Source organism: Choloepus didactylus, chromosome 19 (assembly GCF_015220235.1).
Source record: "Choloepus didactylus isolate mChoDid1 chromosome 19, mChoDid1.pri, whole genome shotgun sequence".
NCBI classification, from domain to species: domain Eukaryota; kingdom Metazoa; phylum Chordata; class Mammalia; order Pilosa; family Megalonychidae; genus Choloepus; species Choloepus didactylus.
This window is the reverse complement of record NC_051325.1, coordinates 24,235,680-24,256,393: the sequence shown is the minus strand read 5'-3', so window position 1 is coordinate 24,256,393 and position 20,714 is coordinate 24,235,680. Positions and strand designations below refer to the sequence as shown.

Sequence of the window (20,714 nt, the reverse complement as noted above, 5' to 3'; positions counted from 1 at the left end):
CATCTTCCATTGCTTCCAGAACTTTCTAATTACATCATCCTCTCTCTTAACTCAACCTCCCACTCTAAATGGGTCTTCCTACTCTGCATAACCTGGCCATTTTTCTTCCTTGAAAGAACCCAAAACAAATTGCCTAAAGCAGCTGCCCTTTACCAGCCTCCCTTCCAGCTCCCACAAGATCTCATTCCTTTCAAACAATGCATCCAAAAAAGTCTCTTCCCATTCCATCTTAAAATCCAAGGAAACTGCTTTTGTTCCATTCTCCATGGAAAATCCTGACTAAATATAAAGGGCACTGATCCCTCCTCTTATTTGATCTTGCTGAAGCATTTTGATGTGTTCTTGAAACCTTTTTAAGTACTTGGCTCTGTGGGACTTTTCTGTTCCTGCTCTGTGTCCTTTACTGGCCCTTTGGTTTCCACCTACTTACTTTTCTTTATCAAAGACCTACCCTTGGTCCTCTTCTCCCTGTGTACTTGTTTCCTGGCTGGTCTCAGTCGCATCCAAGGTTTCCATTATAATGCAACCACTGAAGACTCCTGCATCTTCACCTCCAGCTTAGACCCAAATACCCAACTGCCACTGTTGCCTTTATCCACAAACAGACTAAACTCATCACATGTAAAAATGAGTTCTCTTTTCCTCCAAACTGCTGTTCCTCCTGTATTTCCTGTTTAGATTAATAAAAGCACTATCTACCAAGCCACTCAGTTCAGAAATTTGGATATAGGAGACTTTGCCCTTTTCCTCACACTTCTCAAGTCAGTCAACAAATCCTGCTGCCATTTATTTGAGCGTTTCCTTTATATAACCCACAGTTCGGAACCTCACCTTACATTACCTCCTTACTTCGAGTGGTTCTCAAAGTGTGGGTCTCCTGACCAGTAGTATCATTTGGGAACTTCTTAAAAATGTGAAGTCTCAGGCTGCCCCAGATCTACTGAATCACAAACTCTGAAGCAGGATCCAATAGCCTGTTTTAACAAACTCTCTAGCTGATTTTATTGCTGAAGTTTGAGAATCACTGTCCTAGCCTATCCCTCCCCTTACCCTTATTAGTCTATTCTGCATACTGTCCATCTTTAAGAAAAAAAAAAATTTTGGTCATGTTTAGTGATGCAAGTTTTTTAGCCTTTAGTGATGTTGTTTTAACCAGAGGTCATAATCTAAAATTTTTAGTACAGCATAAAAAGCCCACCAGGATCTAATCCCTAACTACCAGTTTTCAGAAAGTAAAGCACAGCACAACATTTTAGTATAAATGCATTGTCATGCTGAAATTAGCCAGATGAGTAGTGGAATTAGACTACTTGGGGTTTGACTCTCCACTCTACCAGTTTACAAGTGGCTATATGACCCTGGATAAGTCACTTAACCTCCCTATGCCTTAGTTCAGTCATCTGTTGGAATGAGAATAATGAATTCCACATCACAAGGTTGTTACGTGGTTAGCACAAGACCTAGCACTTAGTCTGGGCTCAGTGATTGTGAACTAGCATTATTATTTTGATTATTTCAACAGGAAAAAAAACATTACTGAGGGCAACCTGGAGTGTAATAAGAACAGGAGAGGACTGGAATGGTAGCCCAGACACAGGGAAGAGGCCCTATAAAGGAGGTCTGCTTCTTTGGGAAGTTTCATTAAGTCAGGATTTGAATAAAATAGCTGGATTCTTAAGAAAGAGGTTCTGAAATCTTTTGAGCTCATACTTTGTTTAGGGTAGGGTAGACGTATATCCATCCCAGGATGTTAAAAGATAGGCAACAGTCAAGCTCCTAAACTGAGAGCCAAGAAAGCTAATTGTGAAGGAAATAGGGAAGGTCATTGACAAAGCAAAGCAGCAAAGATAGGTGAATAATAATCAGATTTGTTTTCTTGATAATGGTTAACAGTTAGAGTTGCCAAGTGATTAAATATTAGTACTAGTATGATATTTGGACTGCAGTTTCAGAAATGTTGTTGGTTTGCTTACGAGCAAAGGCTCTGAGTAACTGATGGGAATCAAATTCTAACTCTACCACAAATTATAACCTCAGGCAAGTTACTTCTCCCCTGCCTCAACTTCAAAATCTGTGAAATGGGGCTATAATACCTACACTGTGAAGACGAATATGTAAGTGTATATCTAAGTACAGTGCCTGATATGTGGGAAATGCTCAATACAAGGCAAATATTATCATCATTGTTGTAAGTATATTAATGATTATCTCTAATACAAATCACATATAAAAAAGGACCTCAGGAAACTCCTGTTTGAGTAGTTATTTATTATTATCTAATATTTCAACTAACTTTTGGTTCTAACATTATGAAGGTGGAAAAATACTGTAAAGACAGATCCAAATACAGTTATGTCTACAGTGTTAACATCATTTAGGGCTCATCGATTTTCAATTCAAATATGTGCGAGATTCATTTTACTCAAATGTTTTCTGAGTGTCTATTGGTGCTAACAAGGCATCAGGCTCTGGGGGGACCTACCAAGATGAAAAAGGCAAGGTTCCTGTCCTTAAGAACACAGGCTTGAGAAGAGAAAGGCACAATCCTAATAAAATGAGATTCAGTGCTGTATAGGAGCTAAAAAGGAAATGCTGTAGAGACTAAAAGCCTTTACCAAGTTGACTCAATTTCAAAACCATACCTCTCATTTTCTCCTCTTTCTTTGAACCAGTCTCAATTCATTTTTATTTACGTCTTCTTCACTTACAGCAGGGAATCAGTATCTATAAAAACTAGTGACTGCCTCCCACTACAACAGAAGGTAGGAGCCTTTTGTTCTGTTTCACTGCTTTATTCCCCATGCATGGCAGGATGTAGAGTCTTGCTCCTTTCGTCCTATACAGGGTAACTCATTCTTGTTCTTCAGATGTCACTTACGCAGGGAGCCTTACTCTGATCAGCTGATCTAAAGGTTTTCCCTCACCTATCCCATTATTCTCTACCACATCTATTTGCTTCCTTCAAAGCCCTAACTACCTTTATGGGGAACGATGTGATGGGCCACCTTGATCCCCATCCAGAAAGAAGGACTTATTTTCACAGCTGCTGGGAGTTCTGAGAGAGTCCTCAGCTGTCAGCTCCCTTTGAGTACTGCCTTGGCTGAAGTGAGTTCAAGTAAAGCCGTCTTTCTAGGGCAATGGTCATCCATCCAATCATAACAGGAGTATAAAGGCCTGGAACCTCACTCTAAGCTGAATGACTCTGAAGGGCCATCCCAGCTCCAGGGTTCCCCTGGGATTGGCAGAGCCATCCCTTGAGATGACAGCTCAACCTTTCTCTCTGCCACATCCTGCTTCCATCCTCTCCCTTCCACAGGTCAGATGATCCACAGAGTCCTTCCTAATACATACCCTTCACACAAATCTCCCCCTCAAAGTTTGCTTCCCTGGGAACCCAACCTGGGACAATATGGAAACATCCTGTTCGTTGATTGTACTGGTTTATTGTTCCTTCCTCCATCATGTGAATGCATATAAACTCCATGAGGTCAGGGACCATGTCTGCCCTCTTCGCTGCTACATCTGCTAACTCAGCATAGTGTCACAGACACGTTAGGATTTGTTAGTAGATAAACTGATGGTGTCAATGAATGAATGAAACTGATGGTACCGAGAGCCTATGAAATAAAAGGCCACCCAACTGCAACAGGATTTGGGCATGGGCCCATCTGGGAGGAAGAAGAAAATGACCTCAGGAGGTCTCCTCCATCTCAAAAGGATTTTGATCCCTATCAAGTCCTGTTCTGCTTGCACACAGTCGGTATTACCAGGCTGTTCAACAACTCTGACCTCCAGTTCCACATCAGAGGGTGGCTCCCACCTCCCAGGTGGCCTCGAGTATACTCTGTGCCCTCCCAGCCAGACACAGGTGTTCAGTGGTCCCTCCCAGTGAAGGGAGAGACTGGGGCACCGACGAGTTACAGGTTCCAGCGGAAGACGCCAGCGCAGGTGCAATCGGTGTTTGGCCTGGAAACACCTTTTCCACCTACTTCCCGGTGTGGCCCCGCGGATGGGAGTGTGAGAACACTTCTCATCCAATTGTATCCAGAATCCTGGTACACCTCCTCACCATCCGTCCACACGTATTCCGTCGGCAGGTATTTACGGCCTATAGCTACTTTAAAGGTAGATCTCTGGCCTTCTTAAAAGGCAGCCTCCCCCTTGTCCCCGCCCCCAAATACCCTTCCGAGAGGACACCGGCGACCTTCCAGAGGTGGGGAGAAGGAACCTTCAAGCTCCCTGCCCCTCTTCAGCGTTTCCATCTGAAGGTTTCAGCGATCTCACCTGCCCACCACCTGCTGCGCTTCCCGAGGCGGCCGCCGCCGCCGCCGCCACCAGCAGGCCCCAGAGGCCAAGCCGCCGCCGCCGCCGCTGATCCCGGCAACCCGCGTGAGTGCTTGGAGACAGAGCATGCGCAGCTTTCGGTTGGCGTCGAATCCGCGGTTATTCCTCTTCTCCGGGTTTTAGGTGAAGCTCTCACCAAACGAAAGAGGTATATTAGGGGACAGTGACCAGAAAGAACAAGGAGGCCTGTGGAGGTAGAATTTACTCAGTGTCAATCTCAGCAGCTTGTTGAATCTGAAAAATTTAAATAATGTATCAAATGGGCTTGTTAGGGCACAACACCTGCCTTATAGTCAGTGATCAAGAGGTATTTGTTGAATTAATCAAAGACTGGCCAACCATCGGTGGAGCGCGCCGTCCGCCAAGACTTGACCAATCACAAAGCCTCTGATTTCGTCGCTCCGCGCCAATTCCCCGCCTTTCCTTTCGGCTGCCTCCAAATTCAGGAGCAAAGGACTAAGCTGCCGTAATTTCCCTGGATCGGGTTGGAGAGCGGACATGCGCAGTACAAGCTGATCGCACTAATAAGCTTCTGCCCGCACTTCGTCCCGTGAGGGCTTACAGAGAGGTTGGAAGCTTTCTAACTCAGTTCCCTTCACGAATTAGATAATTTCCGCGTTATTTTCTCATCCTGCTTGATGGTGCCAGGAAACAATTTTTATTCTCCTGTATCATTCAAAATAATTATGGAGGAAGTTATGTTTAAACATGACTATTTTAATTAAATTTACCCGGCATTGTGAAAGCCGCTTTTACGTACGATTCAATCTGCTTTCCCTATGATCCTCCGCATTGAAAATATTTTCCAACCTTGTGCTAGTAATTTTCCGGCGTCCATAAGCACTTCATAGCACGGAAATGTTATTTTTTCTGCCTCTCGATGACTCAGGTGTCTACTATTGTGGGCAACCGAGATTCGCAGATATGCCAATCACATTCATTGCGTTGCCAGCCTCTAAGTAACCAGCCTTTGCCGCCATTTTTGTTTGGGGCTCACCTTGAAAGCCGGGAAATCGTGAACCGAAGCCATTTTTCTTTTGGGCAGATTTCTTGCGTAATCCAGGCCTCTCACCTAGTGTTTCGTCGCCATCTTAAATCCTGGTTGTGGCTTCAAGCCGGACGCGAAGCTGCTAAGACCATCTTGCATTTGGGCAGCAGCTGCGTGCTTAAACACACTGGGCGATGCCGGGAAGGGGAAGTAAACGTGAAGCGCGAATCCCCAAAGTTTCTGAAGCTGGGCTGGGGGGAGACCCTGCTTCCTGTGTTAGTTTTCATGACCAGGTACTACTCCACCAGTGACCCTGGACAGTAACAAAACAAATAAAAGCCTGAACCCAGTCCCGCCACCATCGTAGGTAAGAACACGGGACTCCTGACAACCTAAGATGTTCCTGCATTTGAATTGAACTGTTTGCCCATCTCCTCTACTAGCGTGTTTGTATGCTTTGGTTTTTGAGCCTTTTCTGAACCCTTCTCCCTGTACTTCCGTCTCTCTTCATTGTTTTCAGAGAACAAAAGTAGCTGTTGTTTATAAGGTTGCGGGAAGCCTGGACTTTATTTAAAGTGGCCGCTTTGGAAAATCTGGAAAATTACCGTTTTCTTTTTAGGACAAAGTGGAGTATCAAACTGATTGTCCCATCAAAGTGGACAGATTATGTTATGTAAATGCAGCTTCTGTCTGTATATATACTTCCCTTTTATTTGTGCCAGGCATTGGAGATTCAGCAATAAACTAACGACGCATCAACAACAACAAAACTCTTTGTCTTGTGGAGCTTACATTCTGTTACCTTTCAGCTACCAGGCTGGGCCAAGTTAACAAAATTCTGTAGTTCTCAGCACTGCTACGCTATACAAACAGATATGCTTCTTTGTCCTTTCTCCGCCCCACCCGCCACCCTTTTTCTTTTTCCCGGGCTGGGGCTGAATTATGTTGATAGTTTTTTCTTGGATCCTAAACCTAAGCAAATGTGCAGGCCAATCGGCTAATTTTACAACCAATATTCAAGTTTCTTAAGGCCTCGCTGCTCAACGGGCCACAGACAGTAGCATCTGCTTCGTCTGGGAGCTTGTTAGAAATGTAGTCACAGGCCCCACCCCAGGCTCATGAATCTGTCTCCCCAGGTGATTCTTCTGCGCCTTGAAGCACTGATTCAGGGCATGAACTCTGTGCTTTTTTTTTTTCAACCTGTGCTTCTTAACCAGATTGACGATGCATTACCAATTTATTACGCGTTTTAAACAAAGTGGAACTTTGGCGTGTTTTTCTGTGCTTTTCGCCATGGATTTGAAGTCATTAGGCCCGTTTAGCATTCTAAAGAGAATAAAAGAAATTTTTGTGTGACTTCTGATACTGATTGCATTCAAAATGTAAATTTATTTTTAAAGTCCTGTCATCAAATTTATCCCTGGTTTGCATTGTAAAACAAGTAAATAAATTTACTGTGCTTCTTGCCTTTTCTCTCATATCCTGTGTTTATATTCTTAGTTTTACTTTACCAAAAGATGAACTCAGTAGCCTGCACGTGAACCATATGGTTCAATAGTGAAACCGTTGGTCCATGATTTACCAAAGCTTTTTATGGCACCTAGCTTTCTTCTGTGTCTTCCTTCAAAGAGAAATTTAAATGTAAATCAGGAGTTCTTTAAGTTGGCTGCCCGTGAATATCACCTAGGGAGCTTTTTTAAAAAAGACTCCAGACCTAGTTTTGCAGGGGTTATGACCCGCTGGATGGAATTAAGCAGCGAGTAAGTTGAGAGAACAGCAAACTGCTTTTGCATTTTCCGCTTTGCTATGTTACGTTTTCTTCCCCTTATGGTTTTACTTAAAATAATTAGGATTTTGAAGGCAACAGAGAGAATCGAAGTAGGAATGTGGTAAACCAGCTGCCCAGTAACTGATGAACTTGCCATTTATTTATTCTGTGTCCTAAGAGGTTGCCCAACCTTTTTTTCTCCTCCTTAACATCTATTAATTGGGAAAAGAAGAATGAAGGTCATTGTTCTCATGTGAATGTTGGGAATTCTAGTGAATACTTACATTCCATGAACGTGAGAAAGAAAAGTATTTTATAAGTGCAATATTCTTTTTGATTTTCACATACTGTATCTTATATTGTGTAGGTAGGAGAGCATGGTGGGTAAGGAAATGAGCTCTAGCCAGACTCTCTGGGTTCAAATCCCAGGTCTTCTGCTTATCAGCTGTGTGATCCTGAGCAAGTTCTAGTAACTGCTCTGTGCCTGTTTCCTTATCTGTAAACAGGTTGATATGAGGGTTATTAGACCTTAATATAAGAAAAGTTCTTAGAACCTGGCACATAGTTACAGCTTTATAAATGTTAATTTACTATTGTTATTTTTAAATTATAATTAAGTCTTTAAGTTGTTGAGGTTTTTTTTGTGCATGCAAATCACCAGCAGGGAAGGCATTGCAGTTTTGTAACTTTTCTCGGCATCCACCCATTTGGAAAAGAGGTTTCTCTAAATACAATTTACCAGACCAGAAAGTATATATATATATTTTAAATGGTCCTTTTTTTAAACAAAACAAAACAAAACAAAAAAGCACACAAATAACAGCCTTATTAAGGTATAATTGTCACACAATAAGGAGCACATATTTAAAGTGTACAATTTGATATGTTTGTAACATATATACACCAGTGAAACCATCTCTACAATCAGGATAATGACATAGTCTTCACCTCCAAAAGTTTCCTCTTGCCTCTTGGTAATCTCTCCCTCTGGCTTCTCTTTCTAGGCAAGCACTGATCTGCTTTCTGTCATTATAGATAAGTTTGCATTCCCTAGGTTTTTGTCTAAATGAAATAGTTCAGTACGTTTTGTTATTTTGTTTGTTTTTTGTTTTGGTCTGACTTTGTTCACTTATGGTGATTATTTTGAGAGCCATCCATGCTGTTGCAAATATCAATAGGTCTTTCCTTTTTGCTTGCTGAGTACTATTCTGTTGTATGGATGGACCAGGGCTTGTTTACACGTTCACCAGTTGATGGGCATTTAGGTTGTTTTTATTGCCACGACACTCATTTTCACATTGCTTTATTCTTCCCCAGCTTATTTAAATTTTTAAAAAAGTCAAATTATATGGTGGCTGAGCCTTCCACATACCATGATACCGGGAGGTGACAGTGGTAAAACATGTTTGCATTGAAACTTCACCTTTGCCATTGGGTAGCTTGGAATTCATGCTTTGTAAGTAAAACATGTTATGGCTTCTTTTAAATGTAAAATGCATACACATTAACTTTTTAGTGGATCGTATCTCTCTAGAAGTACCCGCCTATCATTTTAAGCTTCCTTAAGTCTTTAGAAACTACTATTTATTTGTTATCCATTAGAGATTGAGAACAATAATTAATGTATAATAGGAAGCCTACTTATTAGGTAACAAAGTAATATCTATAAAGCCAGGTCCCTAAATGTCATACAGCTCACTTTTGTCAACAGATGGAGGGTGCCATTTAGATTTTGTGTAAATATAAGTACATTTTTGAAATTCTATTATAGAAAAGCAGTACCTGGTGGTTATTATGATATTGACATTTTGTGCTTGAAGAAATAGAGCTGGTAACTGAAACTGGATTTGATTTTTGGTACTTACAGGATAATATATAGAATATCACTGTTAAAATGCCTTGGACATTTAAAAGTTCACTTTTTGTGTCAATCTTTTGATTTATTGTTCAGTTTGAAAAGATTGAATTTTTTTGCAATTAAAAAATACTTGTAATTTATATACAGTAAAATTTACTCTTTTTGGCAAGAGTTTTGACCAGTACATTGAATACTGTAACCACCATCACAATTAGGATACAGAACAATTCCATTACCCCCTCCCCAAATTCCCCCCTGCTTCCCCTTTGTATAACACCCCATCCCTCCACAATTAGCAACTAGTGATCTGTTCTCTATCACTAGAGTTTTTGCATTGAAAAGATTATTAGATTTTAAGGTGATTGTATAATGATAATCAAGAGTTTTTTTCTATGGTGAAGGTGACTGGAAATCAGTAGTCACTGAGTGGGAAGTGGTTCCAAAGTGGATTGATTAGGTGCTGTCTGCTTGTGCCCTCCCTTTTTTACAATACTGGTTAGGGTTAACATTGAGCACCCACTGTTTACCAGGCACTGGGCCAAATAATTCTATATTTTATCTCAGGTAATCATCCCATAGACCCATGAGATAGGAACTGTTATTATCCCATTTCAGAGATGAGAACACCAGAGGCTTAGAGAGGTTAGTTAAATAGTCTGTCTGAGATCAAATGAAGAAGCAGAATTTGAACCCATGACTGTTTTATTGGAACCTGAGGGCTTGACCATACCATGTATTGATATGTCTGTTTCCAACAAGGTATTAAAAATTAGATGTTTTCTATTAGTGAAGCATCCCAAGCAGGATCTGGTGAGGGTTTTCTGTAGGTGCAGCAGGAAGGAGAGGCCCAGATCCAGGCACAACTGACTGGGTTAAAGGCATAGAGTGAGTAAAAGGAGGGACTCCTCAATGGAATTAATTTTGGCTGAGAATTTCAAGATTTGATCTACATCTAAAGACAAAGAAAAGACAAAATAAAATCCTGAATTTTCTATCATTTAAATTGTCCTCCTTCCATTATTGAAGTGTCCCTGTTTTGTCTTTAAAAAAAAAAAAAAACACACACACACAAAAAACTTTGCATCCAAATTTACCATATGAGTAATAGGAAAAGCCGATTCTTTTTTACACTCAAGTTGCCTTTTCAAGCTTTGTCTACGTTGTCACCAGCAAGACCTTTGCTTTTTTGTCATTTTTCCTTGGTCTTTTGTTAAAGTTTGTGATTTCTTCCTTGACATTGGCTTCTTTCGTGACAATTAGCAGGGTGGGAAAGGGAGAAGAAAAATGAAATGATTTCTTGTTCTTGAATTATTGTTCCTTCAGAGGCTCTGGGGTGTTTTTTTTCCTTTTTTTTTTTTTTTTTTTTCTTTTTTTCTGTATCTGTTCCCATAGCTAATGAAAGTTTTTTAAGGTGATAGAAGGAAGTACAGTAATTTCCTAGATAAAATTTGAAATCTGGTGATTAGAAGCCTAAAGTTAATTTCTGGTCTTGCTAATCTAGAGTAGCTGCTTGGGGTTGTGACATAGCCCAGCAACACTACAGGGAAGACAAATAGGAATTTCAGAGTGCTTTGGGTTTTCCCACAGAATAATCTTGAAGGTCACTGACTTTCTTTATGGGAGTTTATCTCTGCTTTGTATTTAAATGTCAGGACAATCATGTGATATCATTTAATCTACTTTCATTCCCTCTCAAAATTAATTTTCTTGAGGAACTTAGGATCTTTATTAAAGACACAAAAACACAATATTTTTGGTAGGGTCATATACTATGAAAGGCTCCTCTTTGTGAAAGTATGTCCATTTCCATGCCAGAGAACGTGGACTTAAAAATGCAGAATAGAATGAGATACTTTTGCAATATTTATTTTAACTTCTCAGCATGCTTATGTAAATCATATACATTCAGATATTTGGAAACTTGATCTTTCTGGACATTGTCCTGAACTTCTTAAAAACAGACAACAAAATAAAAATTCCAAGGAATTTATGCTGAACTGATAGCTCCAATAGGAAGGTTTTTTAACATTTCTACTTTAAACCTCAGTTACTGCGTTTGCTGCTCCCTCCCGAAAGCAATTTTGAGGGCGTAGCAAGTAATTTTTAAAAATGCACGTTTGCTTTTTTGTTGTGTGCATATTTGCTTTTTAATGATCAGTAAAACAAGTCTAGAAAAGCATCAAGATATTCACAGATTCAAAACTTAATACAGAGGCTAATAATAACTTTTCCATTAAAATGAGTGTATGAATGTTAGTATTTTAGAGACAAAAAAAAAATTGATGTGCTGAAAAACTCCCTCTTAATAAGGCCTAAACTTCTTGCTTACCTCTGTTCTGTTGCCCGTTATTTTCAATAAAAAAGACGTTTAGATCTTCTGTGTATGTGTTTATATGAATTACAACTCTCAACTTTGGCCGCATAATACATATAAATTAGGTATTATTTATATATTGAAGTAGGTTCAGAGTGCTTTGACCTCCTTTTTAGAAGGCTTAATGTTGGATTTGGAATTCAGGGCCAGGAAAGACACATTGAAGAAATGGCGTCAATCTTAACAAAATGGTAAATTAACCCAGTCGATAGCCTCTGATGTAGTAATGTCCACAGGCTGGTGTTGGAAAACGTTTGATGCCTACCTGTGCCAGTCTCCAGAATTAAAGAGCCCAGGGACAGACCCTGGCCGCAGGAAGCTTACAGTCGGGCAGGGAGAGAGCCCGTGGACACGAGTGAGCCAAGTGTGAGAGCGGAAGTGGGTGTGAGGTACCGATGCAGCCCAGAGACGGGCGCTAGCCATTCACTCAGGAGATTCCGTAGAGCGCTCCGTGGAACAGGTGCCATCAGAGTTGGGGTTCCGGAGAGAAACACGCGTTAGCCGTGAGAGGGCGTTCCGTAGCCCAGCGGGGCACAGGCAGGGAGCGCTGAAGCTGCGTGCTCCAGGGGACCTCTCCGGAAGTTGAGGGTTGTGGAGGCATCAGGATGCAAGGTTGCCCCAGCTGTGAGTTGGTCTGGATGGGGATGGGGACTTTGATGCTGACGAAGGGCCAGAGATGCTGTGATAAATCCCAACCATGAGTTTTGAATAGGGGCGGCTTGATCAGATACCTCTGGGGGTAACCTGGGGGACGGAAGAAGTGCAAGGATGGCGACAGGAGGTACTTCAAGAAGCTGTGGTTGCGGGTGACCCTCAGGATCGTCCTCTCTTTGGGATCTGAGACCCCCTGGCATCACCATGTAATGATTTTTTGTTGTTTTTGTGTGTGTGTGTTTTCTTTTTTTTTAATTTTTAGCGAGGTAGGCAGGACCGTCTGTCTGTCATCTACCCTGTCCCAGATGACAGTCTGCCTGCCTGCAACGAGGGACAAGATGTATATGTGTGCTGGCCACAGGTCCTGTCAAATGGTCCTTCTGCATTGAAGCATCATTATTCTTGGGTTTCACAAAAGAACAGTGAGGGACACGCCCCTCAGCTCCCCAGAGGAGGCATGAGACTCCTGATTGGATGTTATACGAGGTTGCCAAGGCATGAATAATAGAAGGAATTAGGAAACTCTCCCTCCCCACCCCCACCCCTAACCCACCTTTCCTTGGCGAGGAGGCAGGGGCACCGCCTTTGCTCGTTCTTCCATTGGATTGTTTTATTTGGGACACTCATCCTATGCTGGCTTTATATTTTGCAGAGACCTCCCAGTTTGTGACACCTCCGCCTGCCCCCATTTCTTTTTGGTGTAAATTGATGAACAGTAGTTTTGATTTTTTTTAAACATTTTATTACAAAATTATAAATTCACAAACATTTACAGGGATTCCCCCTGGGGTACCCTTCATTCTGTTTCCCATCTTGCGTAACTATAGTACAGCATCAAACCCAGGAAATTGACATTGGTGGAATCTACTGCGTTTATCAGAGTTCACTAGTTGTACACGTATTGATCTGTGTATGTAGTTCTGTGCAGTATTATCACGTGTAAATTATTATCAGGCCACCACAATCAAGATACAGAACTGTTCCATCACCACAGACGCTCTCTTACTACTCCTTTTAGCCACACATCCCTTTTCCCCATCCTTAACTGCTGGCATTAATTTGTTCTTCATCTCTTAGAGTTGAGAGTTCACTCTGAGGGCATTCTTATGCACTATATAGATATCCCTTTTTAGGTTTTAGTGTATTGGAATAGCTAGAAGGAAATACCTGAAACTGTTGAACTGCAACCCAGTAGCCTTGATTCTTGAAGGAGATTGTATAACTATGTAGACTACATTGTGTGACTGTGTGATTGCGGAAAACTTGTGGCTCACACTCCCTTTATCCAGTGTATGGATGGTTGAGTAGAAAGAGGGGGACAAAAACTTAATGAAAAGTAGGATGGGATGGGGAGGATGGAATGATTTGAGTGTTCTTTTTTACTTTTATTTTTTATTCTTATTTTTGTACTTTTTGGAGTAATGAAAATGTTCAAAAATTGATTGCAGTGATGAATGCACAACTATATGATGATACTGTGAACATTTGATTGTACACCGTAGATGATTATATGGTATGTGAATATATCTCAATAAAACTGAATTTTAAAAAAGACTGTTATGTATATTCATTATATTAGATGTAATATACAATATGATAAATGTATATGTATCAAACATTATGTAGTCTTTGGAGATTGGCTTTTTTACTCAGCATAATTCCCTTGAGCTCCATCCAAGTTGTTGGGTATATCAATACTTGATTCTTTTTTATTATCAAGTAGTATTCTGTGGTATGGATGTACCACAGTTAGTTTAACCAATCACCCATCGAAGGACATCTGGATTGTTTACAGTTTGGGGCTATTGTGAATAAAGTTGCCATTTGTGTACAGGTTTTTATGTGAACATAAGTTTTCATTTCTCTGGGATAAATACCCAGGAGCGCAGTTGTTAAGTTGTATAGTAAGTCCATGTTTACTTTTATTAGAAATTGCCAAACTGTTTTCCAGAGAGGCTGAGTCATTTTACATTCCCACCAGCAATGTGTGAGTGAGCCAGTTTCTATACATCCTTGTTAGCCTTTGGTATTAATCACTATTTTTAATTTTAGCCATTCTGATACATGTGTAGTGATATCTTATTATGGTTTTATTTTGTATTTCCATGATGGCCAATGTTGTTAAACATCTTTTCATATGCTTATTAGCTATCTGCAGATCCTGTTTGGTGAAATGTTTGTTCATAACAATTGCCCATTTTCTAATTGGATTACAAATTGAATTGTTTGTTTTTTTTACTATTTGAGTTTTGCAAGTTCTTTTTGTATTCTAGAAATATTTTCATATGTCCCAATAATCTTTTGCAACTTCTCTTCACACTTAAGTTCCACCCAGGATCATGCATTGCTTTGAACTGTCAGTCATCTCTTTAGTTGTCCTTTCTTTTTTCCTCAGACTATAGAGAATTTTAATTTTAATATGGCCAAATCTACTATTCTTTCTTTCTTTTTTATTACTTTATTTTTACTTTGTATCTCGTTGAAAAACTCCTTGCTTACCCTGAGTTCATCAGAATATTCTCTGAAGGGACAGGGCACATTAGAGATTTTAATCCATCTGTACTTGATTTTTGTGTGTTGCATGAGGTTGTGGTCCAATGTCACTTTTTCCCCTACGGATAAGCAGTTCGAGCATGAGTTTTTGAATGAATCGTCTAAGTTCTCACTCATTTGCAGTGCTGTTTCTGTCATACTTTATTTCCCTAAATGTGTGGATTTGTTTCTGGTGTGTGGAGTTGTCCCTTTGGCCCATTTGTCTACCCCTTTGCCAATAGATTATTTTATTTATATTATAACATTGTAGTAAGTTTAGCTGTATCTAGTAAGATAAACCATCTCCTTTATTTTTTCTCCTTCTTTAGAAATATCTTGGTCCTTTTTGCTTTTCTCAGGTTCCCTGTTCAAGGTTGTTGTTGGAATTGTATCGAGTCAGTAGATCAATTTGAGGAGGTCCTGCACGTATCTTCTTAGATTTATTCCTAGGTGTTTTATATTTATAAAATGCTATTTTAAATGACATTTTAAAATAGACATTTTATACCTGTTACAAAGAAATGCAATTTACAAATAAGTTCTATTTCTTCCTTTGCTTTTCATTCCATCTCTGTCTATCCTGTCTGTGTGCATTTAGACAAATGTGTGTGCATGTGTGTGCCTGTACATGTGGATAAACTCCCTCTCATTGAGCTCTCACCGACAGTGGACAGCCTTCTCTTTTTGTGATCATAAAAACTGAATGCTTAATGAGATTTTTACAGATTTAGGATGTTAAATTTAAGCCCCATGGTTACTAAAAGGAAAATATCAGAAAATATGCAAGCTAATTGGGGTGGAGAACAGGGTTAATGGAGAGTTAATGCCTAATTGTCTAGGGTTTCTGTTTGGGGAGATAGGAAAGTTTTGGTAGTAGAAGATGGTGAGGTACTGCAACACAGTGAATGTGATTAATCCCACTGAATGGTATGCTTGGGAGTGACTGAGATGGGACAGTTTATGTTGTATATATGTTCCCACAATGAAAAAAACGAAAGGGCAACTAAAGAGACGATTGACAGTTCAAGGCAATGCATGATCCTGGGTGGAATTTAAGAAGTGTGGAAAGAAGTTGCAAAAGATTACTGGGACATATGAAAAATTTAGACTCCTGCACTTAAGGTGAATATACCAGTGAATATATTTGCTCTTATGAAATATACATGGTGGTAAATGTTCAAGAAGCATGATGTATACAACCTATGCTCAAGTGTGCAGAAAATGGATTGGCAGACAGATGGCTAAGTATATAGATGGATTCATAGACTAATGGATACATAGACTGATAGGGCAAATGTAGCAAAATGTTACAATTTGTGGATCTGGGGAAAAAGAGGGATGGGGTACATTGGAGTTCTCTGAAAGGAGTTTGTATTATTCTTATAACTGCCCTGTAAGTTTTAAAGTATTTCAAAATAAAAACTTTAGCATAAAAAAGTGAATGCTTAGAAACTGAATGCTTTGAATGTGTCATCCTTAAGCATATTTGCTACGTTTTTTTGTGAATGCTTTTTTTCTGATTAAATTTCTTTATATTCCTACATTTCTAATACTATAAAATGTCCTCATTTTTTCTGCACCTATTAAAATGGTCTTGTTTTTATTTCCACTTCAGTTTTTTAATGTGATTTTTCTTATGTTAAACCAAACTTCACTTGATAAACCTCACTTGGTTCTGATGTATTTTTATTTTTTTTAATATGTTGTCAGATTCAGATTGCCTCTATTTGTTTAGGGTTCTTGCCTCGATGTTCAAATGTTTAGGCTGTGATTTTCTCTCATATTGCCCTTGTCTGATTATGCTATCAGGGCTTGGGTCAAGTTTCCTTCTTTTTCTCTTTTCTGAGAAAAAAGAGTTGTGTGCTGGCATAATTTGTTTTTTGAACTGCTGTTGGAATTTTGAATTGAAATATAAGAGACTTTAGAAGTCAGTCTCTCCAACTTCATTGTTTTGCTGAGGCAGGAATAATTGAATACTGAGGCTCCAATCCAGGGGACTTTCCACTGTACCATGAGAAATCCCCAGATGGCTCCAAGTCTTCATACTGAAGTACATGCAAATCCATATAAAAGAAGCTTGGAAAATGTCACACTGACCTGACAGACTTGGTCCCTTAGTTTTCTAGGCTCATCTGATTACCTTGAAAAATGGTGAAGGGAGAGGGAGCTGCAGAAGATAGCTCAGAAGCTGGGGATTAGGTAGAAAACCTGCTGTCCTGCTGCTTTGCATAGAACTCAGCAGCTGCAGGGACTTACTAATATGTATATTGTGCAGTGTGATGACTGGTGATAATTTTGATCTGGAATTTTTATGAAAGTGGGTAAAGATTTAACATACCTTTGAAAATTGCTTCTAAAAATAACCAGAGCATAAAGGTTTTGTGCATTAATGACTAGGCTCCAATTATCTGGAACAGGCATTTCTCGAGCACCTTCCAGTGTTAGGCACAGCTCTGAGGACTGCTCTCTTTGAGCACTGCTCCTTCCATGATGGATAAGGAGGATTTTACTGTAACTGGGGTGCAGCAGATTGGCTCAGTCCATTTCAGATTTCAGTTCACCATTTAGTTCCTCTCCAGCACGTGTGCCTAACGCTGTTCTGAACTGAAGGAAGGATGCCTTCTTTATCTGAAATGACCTTAGCAAATATGCAAGCTCAAGGTCTATGCAACCAGATGTGTTATGGGCTTTATCTTGGTAGAATTATTTTTTTTTGGTGCACAAGGAAGTGTGCCATGTCACATAGCATAATGAGAAATTAATTTTTCAAGCTACATTTTCTTTAGCTATTAAGGTTTGGTGTTTTTTTATGATTAGCTGGAGACAGCCATGGCTCATGTTGCTTTATTTGAAAGCATACTTTGTGATTGGAACTTGTGCCTTTAAATGCAGGCGTCTGCAGAAAGTTGAGGCAGGAAGGGCACCCTGGCAGTCCCGTTAGCAGCGACCTTGGCAGTTCTGCAGGGTGACACATGGTGCTCGTTTGCTCTGTGTGGGTCCGCAAGTCTCTGTCTAGCCCTCGGCTGGGCTATGAGCTGCGAGACCCTGGGTGGGTCCCCTAAGTTCTCCTTAGGAGAATAGATGGCACAGCTGTGAGTAGATGGTCTGTAAGGTTTCTTTTAGCCATAAAATTGCAATTTTTTTGTCTTCAAACATTGTGGATACAAATGAAAAAAAATTACACATGCTGAGGCAGACTGCCACATGATTTTAGAAATGGACTCAAAATGTGCAAATTGTACAGTTCCTTTTTCCCATGGAGCCCATTCTACAGTAGCAGGCCACATGATGTCATATAAAAATGCATGCTTTTCGGTTCTAGGTTTCTGTAGATCATAATTTTGAGATTGGGCTTTGATGTTACCTTTTGAAGAATCCAGTCCTTATAAAGTAAATGCTGCTGCTCTTGATTTACTGATAAAAGTAAAAAAGAAAAAGAAAAAAGGAGTCTTTAGAAAAAGAGGATACTGGAATATTATTGTAAGTTGAAAATATAACCTTCACTATAACGTGGCTCATAATCTATCAAAGGCAGATAGGACCTGAAAGCCTTGCTGCGGCCTTCCATGTGGTCTGTCTGTCCTTCAGGAATGGAAGGACATATGGGAAAACCAGTGCATAGTTTAAAAAATAGTTAGCTTGCACATGCTTCGGCTTTGGCTGGGTAGTTGCTGCAGAGCTCTCTCCCCTTCTCTGTGTCTAGCTGGACCATTTGTGTACTCTTTAAGTATCCTCAGTGAGGGATTCCTAAAGTTCCTAGCAGCAGTATTTTAGCCTAATTTAATATATTGAAGGGGACTGATAAATCCTTAATAATTCAGCCAAAACTAGTAGCCAGTAAGGGAAAGATATATTAAACAACAAAAAAAGTGGACCATATCCATGACAGTGAGGATTTGTGGTATTTAAGTTTCTCTTCAGTACAGTATAGCACTATTAACTCATTGTGTATTTTTGAAATCTCAGCCTCACTCACTGGAGACACTTCAGGGGAGCGTTTTTCTGTGTTCAGCAGCAGACTGGTTTTGTGTCCTGTGAACTTATGTAAGGCAAGCTGCTCTGTTCCAACATAATCACAATTTTGTCAATATGGCCTTGGAGATAATCATCTGTGCATTACAGGTTTGCTTTCTGCCTTCATGTGAATGTAAAAAAAAAAAAATTATGTTTTTTCAGGCTCAAATAAAATAACTTTAAAGACTTTATATTTAAAGTTTTCAGGATGACATTTATAAATGTTGGTTTGAAGCACATGTTCCTGATTTCCCAGGAACTTATTAGTTTCTACTTACAACTGTGTTTAATGGGCTAGCTAAGATAAACATCATTAAATTTTTTTTTCTAGATCATATGCATGAAGTTATTCAAGAGAATGGGAATGAATAATTAAAATGGTTTAGGGTTGAGTAAAGATATTTTTGTCTTTTTTAAAAATTTGAATCAAAGGTTACCAGATTTGTTCTAAAAAGGCACCATTGACTAAATAGCAATAATTAAAATTTATTGAGAACCTGGTGTTTCTAAAGCATTATATTGTGGATTTTTATATGTCAATTTTTTATGCAATTTTATTGAGATATATTCACATACCATACAATCTATCCAAAGTTTATATGCCATTTTATTTAGTTTTTGCAATAATTCTAAGTAAGTATTATTCCTATTTTATAAATAAAGAATCTGGGACCCAGAAAGAAATGCTTTTCCTATAATAACACCAATTATTCCCAAACTGCACTGTCCATTAGGCCACTAACCATAGGTGGCTCTTGAGGACTTGACATCTAACCAGTCTAAACTGAGATGTGCTGGAAGTATAAAGAACACACCTGATTTCAAAGATTTAGTTAAAATAAAACTACAGCAAGAATATAAATATTTTTTATATCAATTACATGTGGAAATGATAATCATTTGAGTATACTGGGTTAAGTAAAATATATTATTAAAATTAAATTCACCTGTCTCTTTTTACCTTTATATGAAATGCAGTTACTAAAAAGTTTAAAACTTTAGCTTGCATTGTATTTCTCTTGGATAGTGCTGCTCTAAAAGTTTTTCCTGGGCATGATTTAAAGGGCCAGACAGTTCCACCTACAGGCTTGGGGCATCTTTCCCCACCCCAGTCCTCCCTTCCATGCCAGCACTCTTCACAGTGATTTGCCTTGCTACCTACCCTTTTAGAAAAGCAGCTGATGGTGAATTTGAGGGTTTATTTCTGGACTCCCAAATTTCTCTCATTGATCTATGTATCAATCCTTATGCCAGCAAAGCACTTTCTTAATTTCTGTAGCTTTGTAAGTTTTGAAATGGGGAAGTGTGAGTCCTCCAACATTATTCTCCTTTTTCAAGGTTGTTTTGACTTCTCCAGTTCCCTTGCATTTCATATTAATTTCAGGATCAGCCTGTTAATTTCTGCAAAAATGTCAGCTTAGTTTTGATAGGGATTGCTTTGAATGGCAAATCTGCCAATCCATGAACATAGGCTGTCTTTCCATTGACTTAGGGCTTAAATTTCTTTTAACAATGTATTTTAGTTTCTGGTGTACAAGTCTTGCACTTCTTTGGTTAAATGTATTCCGTGGTATTTTATTCTTTTTTGATGCTATTGTAAATAGAATTATTTTCTTAATTTCAGTTTAAGATTGCTCATTGGTAGTATATAGAAATACAGTTGACTTTATATTGATCTTGTGTCCAACAACCTTGTTGAACTCATTTATTAGTTCTAATAGTTTTTTATGAATTCCCTAGGATTTTCTATATATGAGGACATGTCATTTGTGAATAGAGATGGTTTTACTTCTTTCCCAATCTGGATGACTTTTCTTTTTCTTATCTAATTGCCCTGGCTAGAACCTCCAATACAATGGTAAATGAAGTGGCGATAAATATCCTTATCTTATTCCTGATCTTAGGGGGAAATATTCAGTTTTCACCATTAAGTATGATGCTACCTGTGGGTTTTTCGTAGATGTCCTCTGTCAGGTTGAGAAAATGCACTTTTATTCCTAGTGTGCTGAGGTTTTTGTTTTGTTTTCTTAAATCATAAAAGAATGTTGGATTTTGTTAAATGGTTTTTTTTTTTTTTTTTGCATTTATTGAAATAGTATGTGTTTCTTTATTCTATTAATACGGTGTATTATATTGATTTATGTATTTATTTTTTATGTTAAGCCAACCTTGCTTTCCTGGG

At 39.1% G+C, this 20,714-nt stretch overlaps 1 protein-coding gene across 1 annotated transcript in view; it reads left to right on the top strand.

Annotated features, from left to right (window-relative positions):
- The first annotated feature begins 4,146 nt into the window (after positions 1 to 4,146).
- Positions 4,147 to 20,714, top strand: part of LOC119516178 (SLX4 interacting protein) — a 196,154-nt gene continuing 179,586 nt past the window's right edge. The window contains 1 exon segment of the mRNA XM_037812422.1: positions 4,147 to 5,699. The gene's annotated coding sequence lies outside the window, so the exon portion shown is untranslated.